Below are 9,163 nucleotides of genomic sequence, written 5' to 3' on the forward strand. Positions count from 1 at the left end.
CCTTCTTGACCTTTTTTTCCTTTTTTTGGTGAAAATATGCATAAAATGACTAGTCTTTTAACACAATAATATTATATGATATATTATATTTTCACAACAATAATACGTTATACTTTAAACATAAATTTGTTTAAAAATTAGTGCTAATTAAAAAAAATATTAAGTAAATCAGAGTACAGATTGAATGCAAGTATGGCAAAAGTTGCTGTATAACGATTGAAGTTTACAAATACTGGACCAGATGATTCTTCCAGCCGCACTGTCCATGATTTGATGAATACCTGCACATTTTGTCTTAGTGATAATAAGAGCTACAAAGATGTTAAACATGGGATCTCTGTTCTCCAATGGGTTGTTTTGACTTGGATTTGATTTTAGAACCCTATATTTTTTAACTATAAAACTGTGCTAGCTTCCCAGTTTGGTTTTATAGTGCCCCATTTTTTTCTTCATTAAATATTTATTTTATCGAGTGACTTAAAGTGAGAAAAAAAGTAAACTTAATAGTCATTTGTAGGGGTACTTATTCCCTCTCTCCATGCTGAAGCATTACCGCTAACCAAGACGATTCGTCTTCATCCGTCATTAGAGTGTATTATTCACTGACATGGTTTACGGCCAAATAGAGTTGCTGGCCTTGCAGATTAAGTTTGGGGTGGTACTGGATCAAATGTGTTCTTAATATCTAGATAAATCATGTCTTAACTTCTCTTGGTTGAATTTGTATTAATTTCTAAAACTAGTCTAAAAATATAAAAGCCTTACCAACAAAACAGGCTAATGTGGTCACTCTAATTAGGATGATTTTCCCCTTAAACACAACTTAACTTATGTGCATACATTAAATGAGTATTTAAACAATTTTATTCACAACAAAACTAAAAACCAATCAAAATATACAAAAAGATGAGGATGTATCTTTGATGATGGCACTTTTAATACTCTTTACAGGTGAATAAAATGTATGCAAAACAGTATAGCCTGGGTGTACCTGTTACAAATCAACAGGAACTCGATCTGGGACTTTTTTTGCCAAGCTATTCCCCTCACCATGTTGTATCTGACAATTATAGAGGACTATATTGAAGACTGGAGCCCTGGTGGCACAGTGGTTAAGAGCTCGACTGTGAACCAAAAGGTCAGTAGTATGAATCCACCAGCCGCTCCTTGGAAACCGTATGGGGCAGTTCTACTCTGTCCTATAGGGTCGCTATGAATCGGAATTAACTTGACGGCAACTGGTTTTATATAGAAGATTCGAGGGTAGTAGTAACGATGGTTCAGTGGTGGAATTCTTGTCTTCCATGTGGCAAACTTAGACTCTATTCCTGGCCAATGCACTTTAAGCACAGCCGCCACCTGTCTGTCGGTGGAGGCTTGTGTGCTGCTGTGATGCTGATCAGGTTTCAGCAGAACTTCCAGATTAAGACAGACTAGGAAGAAAGGCCTGGCAATCAGCCCAGCAAAAATCCTATGGCTCACAACAGTCCAATCACATTGTGCATGGGGTTGCCATGAGCTGGGGGCTGACTTGACAGCAGCTAACAACGACAACATAGAGAAGACTACATATATATAGAAGACTATAGTTGGTGCTTCTGGATATAATTTTTAAAATGATTTCAGTGTTCCCAACCCAATTCCTTTACAGGTGATTCTCATTTATTTCTTTGTGTGGGTTTGATAGAAAGTTCTTTTGATGACTATACCTTAAGGGTAACAATAATTGTTGTGTTGTTAAGTGCTGTCGAATCAATTTTTGACTCATAGTGGCCCCATGTGACAGAGCAGAACTGTCCCACAGGGTTTTCTAAATTCTGATTTTTACAGGAGCAGATCGACAGGTCTTTTTAACGTGGAGCCTGTGGGTGGATCTGAACACGCAGCCTTTCGATTAGCAGTCTTCAAGCACTACCACACCCATATTCTAGGAAACATACTGTATACACATTGCATATATTATTTTATTTCGTTCTCATCACAAGTCCACAAAGCAGTGAATATTAGTATTTCTATTTTACAAATGTGGAAAATAAGACTAATTAACTTGTCTAAGGTGGGAAATTAGGTTTTGAATCTTGGCTTGTTTGCTGGCAAAACCTGTACTTTTAACTACTATGCTGTTCCTACAAACACTATAGTCAGAGAAAAGCAAGAATAGAATATATCGATTTGAGATACATCACCCTTAGCATTGTCTAAAGCGAGCAAGAGATTGGAACAGTGAACAATAAACAAATCAAATGATAAGAAATGGACGGTGCCAATTCTAGGTGACCCTCCTTTTGAAAGACGACCTGGATGAAAGTTCTGTGGTCTGGATAACCTTTCTCTTTTCCGTCATCTCACTCTTCTTTGACTGGAAACAGTATTTAAGGAATCACTAATAAGACACCTATAGTTACTCATTGTCTGTTTTATTTATTTGAAATTTTTATTGTGCTTTAGGTGAAAGTTTACACAGCAAAGTAGTTTTCCATTCAATAATTCACACACTAATTGTTCCATGACAATGGTTGCAATCCCCACAATGCATCAGCACTTTCCCCATTTCCACCCTGTATTTCCCATTTCCATTAGTCCAGTTTCCCTGCCCTTTCCTGCCTTCTCATCTTTGGTTTTGGACAAATGTTGCCCTTTTGGTCTTATATAGCTGATTGTTCTAAGGAGCACATTCCTCGTGGGTGTTACTGTTTATTTTATAGGTCTGTCTATTATTTGACTGAATGGTGATCTCCGGGAGTGACTTCCATTCCAAGTTAAAAGGATGTCTTAGAGCTATATTCTCAGGGGTTCCTCTAGTCTTTATCAGACCAGTAAGTCTGGTCTTTTCAATGAATTTGAATTTTGTTTTACATTTTTCTCCCACTTTAACCGGGACCTACTATTTTGTTCTGGTCTCAGGCTGGAGGAGGCTGTGGATCATGTGGGCCATTAGTCCTTTGCTTCCTTGAGTCTTTTGGTTTTCTTCACTCTCTTTTGCTCCAGACAGGAAGAGACCAATAGTTGTATCTTAGGTGGTGGCTCACAAGCTTTTAAGATCCCAAATGCTACTCACCAAAGTAGGATGTTGAACATTATCTTTATGAACTATATTATGACATTTGACCTAGATGTCCCCCAAGATTATGGTCCTTAGCCTTCAAGCCCAGTATCTCAGTCCCATGAGATGTTTAGTCATGTCTAAGAAGTTTCCATAACTGTGCCCGTTATGGCAGTATTATACATATGAATATACATGCAACACATACAAATATGGATGTAGAAATATCCACAACCATACCTATATATACACGTGGATGTGCTCCCATATGACGTCCCACACTTATTTAGCATACATATCTACCTATGTATCCACTCATAAATTGTTTGTTATTACTGTTGTTGCATCCCTGGTAACCATTATAGAACGTTTCTTTCGGTGTGTAAATCTTTTCTTGACTTGTTATAATTGTGGTCTCATACAATATTTGTGCTTTTGTGATTACTTATTTTACTCAGCATAATGTACTCCAGATTCATGCATGTTGTGAGATGTTTCGTGACTTCATTGGTATTCTTTATCATTGGGTAGTATTTCATTGTGTGTATGTACCACAATTTGTTTATCCATTCATCCATTGATGGACACATAGGTTATTTCCATTTTTTTGCTATTGTGAATAATGCTGCAATGAACACAGGGGTGCGTGTGTCTGTTTGTGTCGTGGCTCTTATTTCTTTAGGATAGACACCTAGGAGTGGGATTGCTGGATCATATGGATCATTTCTAGCTTTTTAAGGAAGTGCCAAACCATTTTTCACAGTGGTTATACCATTTTGCATTCCTAGCAGCAGTGTATAAGAATTCCAATCTCTCTACAACCTTGTCAACCTTTGTTGTTTTCTTTCTTTTTTTTTTAAAAAAAATCAGGCCACTATTGTGAGTGGTATCTCATTGTAGTTTTGATTTGCATCTCTCTAATGATCGCAAGCATCTCTTCATGTGTTTGTTAGCCGCCTGAATGTCTTCTTTAGTGACGTGTCTGTTCATGTCCTTTGCCCATTTTTAAATTGTATTGTTTGTCTTTTTGTTCACTTTCTATTTTAAACAGCAAAATCTGTCATGATGGACAAAATATTAGAAAGATACAGCCCTGCAGGAGAGTTGGATTCAGAAATTAAAGGCAAACCGCATTTTTCTCCACCACTTTGCTCAAGATCGTATGAGAAACTTGAGCTACTAAACTTTCAAGAGATCATTTTAATTTTCATGAGTGATGTAGGATCAGAGTACTAGGAAGGAGAGACAGAAATAACAGACACTCTGAGGATACATCCTAAGAAAGGACAGTAATTTTAATAGTTCCCTGGGTGGCTCAAGCGGTTAAGTGCTTGGCTACTAATCTAAAGTTGGGTGGATATAAGAAGCAACTTGGAAGAAAGGCCTGGTGATCTATTACCAAAAGGTTACAGCCATTGAAAACCTTATGGAGACTTGACAGCAAGTGGTAAATTAAGATAAATATACCCTAATATTTCAGTATTTTGATTGTAATCATAGGAAAGGTAATGGAAGTGATTACTACTCAGGCTGAGACTGGAGATGCAAATAGGTTTTGTGGAAAGTGGATTGAAAAGACAAAACGTAAGAATATATAATCACCACTATACATTGGGCTTTGTTGGATTACTTTGTCGACTCTAATTCTAACTAATTATGTTGTTGTTTTCAAAGTTCTGTGTTTAAAAAAAAAAAAAAATCTTCAGATACTGGAAGACATACTTGGACCCAGGTAGACCCAATCAGCCATTTGGTCACGTCCTGACAAATTTTTCAGGCCACTAGTTACACAGGTACATGTTTCCTAATAGTCTCCCAAAGTTTCAAGCCTAAGAGAAAGCACCTGTAGCCAATATGAGTGAGTTCATGTTCTACCTGGAGCATTATATGCTCTCTGTTCTTGTCTTGCTAGATAATGAAAGACGCATTAATGGTACCAATTACAAAGTGTGAATTTGATTTATAGCTCTTTGTTACTTTCTCTGGCAGTCACCAGGCAATAGGAAAATCCACACACAGCAATCTAAAGACAATTTAGACTGAAATGGTTCTTTGCAATTTAGGCATTTAATTAGGGGTTTTAAAGCTTAATTAAAAAGTTAAATCATTTGTCTTTATTTCTGAAACAATGCTATTGTAGATGGTTCAATTATGTAAAATAAAACACAGCAAGATATGTATTTCTTTGTCTGAAGTTACAGCATCATTCACACATAATAGCACAGCACCATAAAATGTATTTGAGAAGACAGAACAAAATTGAAACATAGATCCATTAAATATGGTATTGAAAGTAACTTCTGGTCTGTGAAGTTGTTTTTGTCTCCTTTGTTTCATGATCCTTGCTCATATGAGTTTTTCCTCCAAAAATGAAAATGATGAGAAGAAGAATTTTAAGTATATTTCCTACAATTCCATCCAATGTGTGCACATATATATATATATATATATATACACACACAAAAAAAAAAAACTGGAATAAAACTTCTCATCAACCTTCAGTTATTGAACACTAGGGAAGAAATTGCATTGCTTGTTTCTGAGTAATCAGAAACATTCTTCAGCTGCTCAAATATACTTTCTAACTTTTAAGGAATTATACCTAGGCCTCCCACTGGCCTAGCCCCTGGGTCCTTCCATTTCTAGCAGATTCTTGGTTCATTCCTCCCTTTCCACATGCACTAGGGATTCGACCTGCTGTTCTTTCCTCTCAAAGTTGCCTTAATTTTCTGGGGTGCCTTTTACTTTAAGATGGGATGTCAAGTATGTTAAAGTATGTGGAAAATATACTTGGGATTGAATACCTGGAGCATAAAAGCCATGCTATTGTAAGAAGTGGATATACTAGAAGATCTGTGGTACTTAATGCTCTTGACCTTGGTGGGTTATATGATAAGCAATGATTATATCACAGTAGACTTGGACAAAACTGAGATGGCAGATATCAGCTGACAACCTTTTTCCTAGTTTGGAGAAGAACTCGACCAAGCTAAGAGCGAGGACAATGTTCTGAGACGACTTAGATATGTGACCAGATACCTGTGCTCACCTCAACCCTGTCCAGGAATACTGTGGGCTAATTGAGCACATATATAAATAAAATTCTGTGCAAACATTTTTTTTTTTAAACATTTTTATTGTTGTTTAGGTGAGTGTGCAAACATTTTTCATTCAATGATGTTGCTATTAGAATTTCAGGGATGTATGGAAATTATCATCATGAATTGTGGAAGTTAGGTTTTGATGGGAATAAAAAAAAGGGTTACTGGAGCTTGAGGAGAATAGCCCCATCTTATGGCTGTAGAAGGGGCTGGTTCCTACGATGATGTGAATTGCCTCAGATAAATAAAAGTGATCATAGTGTTGACTAGTCTACAGTAGATATTGCCTGGCCTTGGCATCTGTACTACAGGAGGGGAACGCCTGGTAGAGGGCAAAGAGTAGAACATAGTTTACGCCCCACTTCTAACAACTCTGCAAATAGGCCCTTTGTGATTGCAGTAGATGCTGTGGTGTGCCACCCAGAGCTCTCCTTCAGGACTGAGGCACTCATTCTCCAAGCTTCCAGGACTGTTGGTGGCTGATATTTCTCAGAGGACTCCTCTTTAGAAATTGCCCTTAGAGGAAAAGAGCTTTGTTACTCAAGGTCACAAGGTCTCCCTGGGGGCAATCTGAATTCAAAGACTGGTTGATGCAGGAGTATAAAGTCCTGCTCTCTCGTCTCCATTTAGGATAGCTGTGAAGGATCATCCCACCTCCAGATTGCCCCACAGGATTAGCTGAGGTTATAAAATTTGAGGTTTTGTACATTTATGGTGAAGAATGGAGGCTTAAATAAGAGTACCAAAACTATTATATATAATAAGGCCTTAAGCTAACGCCCGGAGCTCTGGTGGCGCAGTGGTTTAGAGCTTAGCTGATAACCAAAAGGTCAGCAGTTCGAATTCACCAGCAGCTCCTTGGAAACCCTGTGGGGCAATACTACTCTGTCCTATAGGGCTGCTATAAGTCGTAATTGACTTGAGGGCAACCAGTTTTTGTTAAGCTAATGTCTACCTTTTTGACATGGAGAACTATTTTAGAATAATAACCCTTAACTTTTATTGAGGACTTACAATGGCTTTACATATATTAACTCATTTAATCTCATAAGCTACCTATAAGATAGGTATTTCTGTTAGGTCCATTTTACAAATGCGAACACCGAGACCCAGAGAGGTTAAGTACTTTCCCAAAGCTACACAGCTAGTATGTGGAAGAAGTGGATATGGGCATCCTGGCTCTATAGTGCAAATAGAGAATTGAGTTCATGCTTTTCACAACTGTGACACACCTTCTCCAAATTCATAAAATCATGTCTTGTTTCAGTCATTCAAATGACACTGGCTAAAGAGACTTAGTATACTATTTTCAATCACCTCATATGGATTCGAAAGCTGGACATTAAATAAGGAAGACCAAAGAAGAATTGATGTATTTGAATTGTGGTGTTGGCAAAGAATATTGAATATACCATGCACTGCCAGAAGAACGAACAAATCTGTCTTGGAAGAAGTATAGCCAGAATGCTCCTTAGAAGAAAGGATGGTGAGACATTGTCTCATGTACTTTGGACATGTTTTCAGGTGGGACCAGTCCCTGGAGAAAGTATCATGCTTGCTAAAGTAGAGGGTCAGTGAAAGAGAGGAAAACCCTCAACAAGGTGGATTGACACGGTGGCTGCAATGATGGGTTCAAGCATAGCAACTATTGTGAGGACGGTGCAGGACCGGGCAGCGTTTTGTTCTGTTGTACACAAGAGTCGGAAATGACTCGACGACATCTAACAACAACAAAGAGGCTTATGGAAAATCTAGAGACTTTTGCTGTGATGAACACAAAAAGTATGCAAAATACTTGGGGTTGAGTTTTAGCTCTTCTACTCCCTATCTGCATTATTTAGGGCAAGTCACTTGATATCCATGAACCTCATTGTTTTTTGCGGTAAAATGGAGTATAATATCTATAACTCAGGATGTGTTAAGGATAAAATTAAATAATGTTTATGGAGGTATTTTGTAAACTGTAAACTGCAGTGAAAAAGATAGGAATAATTATTAGTAATAATTGTTGTTGTTAGGTGCCCTTGAAGTGGTCCTGACTCATAGCAACCCTGTGTAACACAGACCAAACACTACCCAGTCCTGTGCCATTCTCAAAATTGTTGCTATGTTTGAGCCATTATTGCAGCCACTGTGTCGATTCATCTCGTCGAGGGTCTTCTTCTTTTTCGCTGACCCTCTACCAAGTATGATGCCCCTCTCCAAGGACTGGTTCCTCCTGATAACATGTCCAAAGTAATAATTACTGATGATAAAATTTTGTAAATTTTTTGGTTGGTGTCTCATCTAATCCCTTCTAAGTCATGACCGTCATTGGTCAGTCTTTGCCCAGACCCCTCTGTTGCCTTTTTTCCTCACTACCTTCCTGACGGAAATTAGCTCACCAGAGTAATATTAATCCTGGCTCTGTCACTTACTATCTGTATGACTGTGGACCAGTTACTTAGTGCTGATTTCTTCCTCAGCTGTTCTATCTGTGAAATTGGGATAATAATTTCCTTACCTCACAGAGGTGAGAGTACTCATGTTAAGCAATTAGAAAGGGGTCTAACACATAACAAGCACTCTACAAACAGTTTTTTTCGCTCCAGTTTGTTTCCCGGTTGTAGCAGATAACCCACTCATTCACTAAGAGGACAGACAGGAGTTTCCATTCTAGATGCTGGTCCATTTGAAATCCCTTTCCAATGAGAGGAGAAACTATGGACACACACAGGTAGGTGTTTTTCATTTATTCGGATGGACATCGGAGGTGAGCAATTGGGAATTCTTAGTACTTCAGTGATTAAATAGGGGTTCTCCTCAGACCCGGCCGGTGACGATAGGGTTGGGGTTGATGAAATAACCTATAGGAGCTGCTTTCTCATGAATGAACTCATCATCTTCTCTCTAAAACACTGCCCTTTTCAACTGCGCCCCATGGATCCTCAGCAGCGTTCACATGTTTTTCCAATAATAATAAGTCAATTGCTATTGAGTTGATTCTGACTCATGGCATCATGCGTGTCAGGGTAGAACT

This window comes from Trichechus manatus, unplaced genomic scaffold (genome assembly GCF_000243295.1).
Source record: "Trichechus manatus latirostris isolate Lorelei unplaced genomic scaffold, TriManLat1.0 scaffold00148, whole genome shotgun sequence".
NCBI classification, from domain to species: domain Eukaryota; kingdom Metazoa; phylum Chordata; class Mammalia; order Sirenia; family Trichechidae; genus Trichechus; species Trichechus manatus.